This window comes from Chenopodium album, chromosome 8 (assembly GCF_948465745.1).
Source record: "Chenopodium album chromosome 8, dcCheAlbu1.1, whole genome shotgun sequence".
Lineage (NCBI taxonomy): Eukaryota > Viridiplantae > Streptophyta > Magnoliopsida > Caryophyllales > Amaranthaceae > Chenopodium > Chenopodium album.
Window position 1 is genome coordinate 9,596,823 of NC_137841.1, and position 7,240 is coordinate 9,604,062.

Genomic DNA, 7,240 nt, shown 5'->3' on the forward strand with positions numbered 1-7,240 from the left:
GCGTCCAAAAGGGAAGAAGATAGAGCAAAAGAGTCGCCAACAAGTTTTAGGAACTAGTAAACCGTTCACAGGGTGAAGGTTACACCCCTTAACGATCTAAGAGATCGTTAACTTTTATTTTTAAGTGAAAAATGACAAACAAAAAAAAAAAAAAAAATATTTTTTGGGGCTTTTTGGCACCGGTTAACCGGTGCCAAAGACTTTCAAATAATTTTCAGTGGGCTATTTTGGCACCGGTTAACCGGTGCCTATTAAACCCTATGGCACCGGTTTTGAACCGGTGCCAAAAAGTAGGTTTTTGGCACCCCTCAAATAGGCAGCGGTTCAAACCGGTGCCTTAGACCGGGTTTGAACCGCTGCCTAATGCGTTTTTTCTACTAGTTAAGCATATTTGATATTATAATCTTTTCCCTAAACATGATACTAGGAATATCATAATAACAATGTAAACATGATTTCTACATCATAATATCAATAAAAATCAATTAAAGTACTTACTTTGATGCCTCGTACCTCTTTCTAATAACAAAATACACACGTTAGTAACTTCAAGGAAAATAATAATCAAAACAATTAAATTAAATAATTGAAATAGAGATTTGGGACCAAACCCTCAGAAATTAAACCTTTCACGTCTAGGGCGAAGGCAACTTCGAGTATGGCTAGGTGTTTCTAGACCTTGCGTATGCGGAATTTTGTATGAAAAAGCAAGGTTTAGAAAAGAGAAAGAGAGAGAGATGAAGTAATCAAGAAAACTTGATGAGAATTGGTGTATGATTAAGAGAGAATTAGAGAATTAATGATTGCGAATGAAAACTGATTGTAGGTGAGAATTCGTGAATGAAAACGGAGTTTTTAATACGTTATTTTTAGAGAAATCATCCAAAGAGATAAAATATCAAAACAGAGTCTGACGCTCAAAAAACAGAGTTGGCGCAAACCCTGGCTAACTCGTGCAAGGCACCAACACTAGCGCCAGGCGCCAGGCCTGGTTCCAGGCGCCAAAGCCTGAGGTCAGGCGCCAAGCCTGGTTTTAACGCGTTTTCGAAAATCAGATAAGTTTGCCGTACTGGAGGATAAAATCATATAATTTCCTCGAAAATGCTATTTGATTTTGATTAAAACTCTGAAAAGTCAACAAAAGTCAATTTATCAATGCTAATTGAATTAGGAATGAAAAGAACCTTCTAGAAGAATCTATAAGACTAAAACCATTCCTAATTGCATTAGTAATGATAAATCATATTAGGCCCTCCTCTAGATCATTGGGCCGTATATAAGGCTCAAACCGGGCCTAGTTTAGTAAATTGGCCATAACTTCCTCAATATTCATCGGAATTGGGCTTATAATATATTGTTGGAAAGGTCTTTGCAAGCCCCATCCAACTACACTACTATTGGACCCATATCATGGACCAACCAAACTGGATTGGCTGTTTTCTTAAAATAAGTTTTCAAAAACAAAGAGAAGAGAAAAGAAATTAAAACTTTCCGCAACACTAGACTTTCCACACTTTCACTTTGTTCGATTATGATTCGACGTGAAAGGTACTCATCACTGGGTTTGGTTTTGGGGAGACACAAATGGGTGTCTACAGAAGCCCCCACTTTGACTGAGTTTGGAGAAACGCGAGTTTCGAAAACAAAAGTCAAAGTAGCGATAGGGACGGAGAATGATTCAGAACGTTCTGCGATCCGAAATCACTCTTGCAACGCCGATACCTGCAAACTAGCGTTAGTTAAACAGATAAAAGAGTTAAGAAACGCGTATCTTGCACCGTCGAGCACACGTCTCTTAAAGTAACCGATTTGCTGCTTTGCTGTTGTTTTGATGACCTCCTACAAGCTAGAGAATGCCATCCTTCTTGAAAACTGCTACGCCTGTAACTGCTTCCAAATTAGAAGATTGCTTCGCCTGAAACGATCCTCCTCCGCTATGATGATATTCCACGTCCAAGGGAATACCATTGAAGATTGCTTCTCTTGAAACAAATCCTCATCCGCATTGATAATATTCCACGTCCAAGGGAATACTATTGAAGATTATTTCTCTCGAAACAATCTCCATCCGCATTGATAATACTCCACATCCAAGGGAATACTACCGAAGATTGCTTCTCTTGAAACAATCCCCATCCGCATTGATAATAATCCACATCCAAGGGAATACTATCGAAGATTGCTTCTCTTGAAACAATCCTCAGTTGTTTGTGACAACTCTCCACAATCTAGGGGACGCCATCTTGCTGCTTGTTTTGACAATCTTTCGCAATCTAGGGAACGCCGTCGATCAATGTTGCTACATCTTGAGCCTTTTCTTGAATCATAGTGACAACCTTTCCAATCATAGAAAAAGTCGTCGAAGACCGCCTCATCATGAACCACTCTTCTCATATCTTGGTGACAACCTCCACAATCTTAGCAAACGCCGTCGAAGACCGCCCATCTCTTGCTATCTTCTCAAATCTTGGGTGACAACCTCCACAATCTTAGCGAATGCCGTCGAAGACCGCCCATCTCGTGCTATCTTCTCAAATCTTGGGTGACAACCTCCACAATCTTAGCGAATGCCGTCGAAGACCGCCCATCTCGTGCTATCTTCTCAAATCTTTAGTGACAACTTCCACAATCTTAGCGAACGCTGTCGAAGACCGCCCATCTAGTTCTATCTTATCAAATCTTTAGTGACAACCTCCACAACCTTAGCGAACGCTGTCAAAAATAACTTTACTTGAAGTCATCCTCAGTTGTTGCGATAATATTCCGAAGAAAATTACCGAAGACCAACACTTGTCGATCTTTAAAGCTCGCTCGAACTTTGCTTCCGCTATGCCTATACGTCGGCGCTTGTTTTGCTTTGAACCTATACGTCGGTGCCTTTTCTGCTTTTGAGCCAATGCTTAGGCTCTTTAAGCTAAGTGAGACGATCTTTCATCAGGTCGATCACTTATTTGCTGTTGTAATCAAACCGACTACTTAATCATGTTAAATTGCTCATAGGGGCTAACTGGCGTACCAAGGTACCCGAAATTGTTGTATGAGGTCGAAATCACCTTTCTGAGAGGCTTCGAGCTCTGTCGCTACCGAAATATCTCTGGCGCCAAGAATTGGAGTAGGGTCTTCCCTATTCTGCTGCACCTGTATTTATTTTGACTGTAGAACTTTGCCAATCTCTTTAATTATCTTAGGGTTAACCTAAGGTTTAACATTGCTTGACTCATCGACTTGACACGACTCAATGTATAAACTTGACTCTCTGTGATTGACTAACTCGAGGTTGACTCGACTCAAACTGTTTGACACATGTGTTAGACTCAAATCAAAGTGAAATGACACGTGTGACTCATGACCCGTGTGTGCATAGTGTTGATTATGCGACTCGAAAATGCGAAAAAGCAAAAAATTTTCGTCATTTTTGTGGAGGGTACCGACTTTCTCCCGAAAAAGAAAGACGCGAAAAAGAATCGAAAGTGTGAAGATGCATGTTGAATGAGCTTAGTCAAATGTTGTTTGATACTATCTCTCAAGGATTAACCTATCCTAGGCTATCTCAATGGTTGACTCAATGATGAAAGTATTTGGGTAACTTAGGCACAGAGGCTAAGCACTTCATACTTCGATGCAATGATGATTATGATTGATGAGTGATGTTGATATGACAAGGCATGCTTCAATGTTGCGTTAAGATTTCATGACAAAGGGTTCCTAAGGGAAGTATATTTGGTCATGTATCTATGCAGTGTGTGAAAGTGACACTTAAGTTAGGCCACAAGAGCTAAGTGTGTGGGAAAATATTATTTTTAGAAGAGTCAAATGATGGTGACTCTTAGGCTAGGTAAGCTAATGATATAGGGATCAAGTCCCCAAGTCTAGCTCTAAATGAATAGGGATGAGCATTGGAGATCCCTTGATATGATCATGGTGTAATTAAGTGTGTGAATGTGAATGCATTTTTATTACGGCCGCACCTCAATGTGAGGTTGCCTACGTATCTGTTAGGAATCAGGCCGAACGTAGCTCTAGCCGAACCTCGCACAAGTGTGTGTATACCTCAAAAAGGTCTTTTAAGGGTTGTAACGCGGTTAGGCTAAAGGTTATAGAAGAAGGGGATAAAGGCTCAAGACCCTAGATAAGCCCCCCAAGGTGTGCAACTTTGCTTTTAAATCTTTGTATTTTTATGCTTGAGTTTCTACTCTTTTTTAGCTCTCTTTGATTTAGCATTTATTTTATTTTAATAAGTGTGGGCAATCCCGATCATGCGGTCTATCACTCACTTGGCATTCATGTTTCTCAGGCACGGTACCGAGCACTCGATAAGAGACGCAATCTGAGACGTGTTCTTATCAAAGATATTTTCACATCAAAGACATTGGAACACTTACCCTTTTGTACACTTTTATTTATTTTATGCTATTTTTGCTATATTTTGAATTACTCAAGCCTTTTTAGAATTGCATAAGTTACACACCATCCCATCCCAAGGTTAGGTAGATGTAGGTCGAAAAAAGAAAGGTCTATCGTTAGACGAAGCTCAAAGTGGTTTATGAAGAAAAGATTGTAAATTTGAAAGGTGAAAGGAGATATGATGTGGCTACAAGGGGTGCCTCAAATCATTGGTATACCTTGAGCTTAATTTGACATGGATTTTTTTTTTTCTTTTTTTTTTTGCAATGTAATGAAATGATCATATGCAAGGAAATAAATGCTCATTTTATTAAAGGAAAATATATAATGATCCTACAAAATAAATCTAAGGAAAGGAAAAGGTGCCTATGCTAGACTTATTAGGGAAAGGAAAAAATGAAAAAGAAATAGAAAAAGAGGTCACGAAATCTTGTCGTTGAAGCTCGCCTCTTGTCTTGTGTTGTTTCCTTTATCATCACTCGCTCTTCTTGTTAACTGGAGGCATGGGAAGCTTGTTATTATCAATCAAATGTTGGATAGCTTCCTTTAGCTTCCAACAGCTCTCAGTAGTATGACCCCTACCTTGATGGTACTTGCAGTGTTCGTCTGGATTCCAACTAGGCAATCTCTTTTCAGGTGCGGGATCTTGAATAGGTCCAATGGGAGTAATGAGTCCTTTGGCATGGAGTCGATCGAAGGCAGTATCGTAGCTCATCCCAATGGGGGTGAAGTCTTTCCTTAGTTGCTTCTTAGATCCTTGGTTATCTATGGCTAAAACTTCACTGAGATCAAAGGTACTAACATAGTTACTAGAGTGGGCGTTTTCGGAAGAAGAAGGATTGTCGTTCATCTTTCCTTTCCAGCCACCGTGGTTACTATTGTTAGTAGCTTTTTGCTTTGCGAGGTCATCTTCGATTTCAATTTCGATGTCATGAACGGCCTTGAAAGTATTCAGATTATGTTGATATTTTAAATGCTTCGAATACTTCTCTTGGAGATTCTTGATAAACATCCTCACAGATTCTTTTTCGGTGGGTACTTCAATCATCTTGGCTGAAGTTTCCCTCCATTTATTAAAGAAAGAAGTAAAGCCTTCATTCTCTTTTTGTCTTAGCATCTCAAGTTGTCTATGATCGGTTTCAACTTGAATATCGCACTTGTACCTATCAATGAAAGCGTTTACTATCGATTCCCAGGTAGAGGTTTTCTCTTTATCAAGGGAGAAGTACCATTGTTGGCAAACGGTTTCAAGAGATAGTGAGTGACAGGGTAAAGTCGTATCCCCTAATAAAAAATAATTACCTTAATCACTAACTACAGTAGATAGGGAAGTAGGGTCGAACTCCACAGGGAAACAAGTCTTTTTAATTCTAATTAATTATTATAATCTAAATTAAGTAACCAATATTTTAAATATGAATTCTATACTACGAAGGATGAGTTTAGGGAGAAAAGAATCAATAATAAGGAAACCTAGGGTCACAGGTTCACCAATAATTAATATTCCGGGATAGAACGAAGCAATTAATAATTAACAATGCATCAATAACATGATTAACAGGCTCTCGCAATTTATTAACCAACATGGATCTAACAGGCTCTCGTAATTTATTAGACCTAAGTTCCTATTAAAAATAGCCTTTAATATTAAATTAACATCTGCTCGATTCATCAATTCAATATTGCTAAACATTCACAATCAAATTACATCTGCTCGATTCATAATCTAATTGCAAAGAATTAAAACAATTCAATAGGAAATTATCATGCAATATCAACAATCAATAATTACAAACTATCCCTTCATATTAATTATGGATCCCCATAAACCCTAGAATTAAACTACTCACTAATCACCATAATTAAACCAAGCAAATAAGTAAATAAGAACATGATCAAGAAAGCAATTAAAAATAACTGAAATTAAAAAGGGAAGAAATTGTACCAAACTAAATCTGGAATTAATGAAGGAATTAAGAACAAGAGTTAGAGAGAATTTAAGAGAGAGAAAAATACTAAGTAGAGAGAGAAAGTCTAAGAGAAAGAAGATACGTAATTAATCCGTACAAAACGAATATATACTTCTCCTAAAACAAGAATTAACTAAACTTAATCAGGTTCTAGAAAAACACGCGCCCGATCGGGCGAAGGGGGCGCCCGATCGAGCTAGCAGCTCACCTGATCGGGCGCGCCTTTCCTTGATAGCACTCCCATTCGCATCCGCCCGATCGGCCGATTGCTTGCCCGATCGGGCCCGGTCTTTATCTTCAAGGTTTTGGACTTCGATTGGGCTAGATTTCTCGGCCCAATCCATATTTCCTCTCGGGTCTCGAATACATGGTCCAATTGCCTCGTGATCCAAATAACCGAGCCCTTAATCACCGGCTCGATGGCTCAAACCGGCCTTGGGCTCCATAAGTGGTCGTGTTCTTCCAATGCTCGTAGTTGCTTCATAAAAATCCCGGGAAAATGCTCCAAAGGTGCAATTCCCTGCAAAACTCAACCAAAACTATCAAAACACTAGAAAACACATATTAGTAATAAAAGTGGCCCGAAAGAGCCAAAAACACTACTAATTATGACCAAGGGACGGGGGTAAAATACTATATAAAATAGACATATCAAACTCCCCCAAGCCAAACCTTTGCTTGTCCTTAAGCAAAGAGCTCATCAATGAACATATAAAACATATATACTTCACCCCAATCAACAAATCAAAAGCCAACGATTCAAGGTAAAACTAAACAAACATGCTTCAACGTCAATCAATCTTATTCATCTAATCACCCTTCCTCCCCAACAATTGTCAAGTAGAGCAAACCACAAGAGCATATAG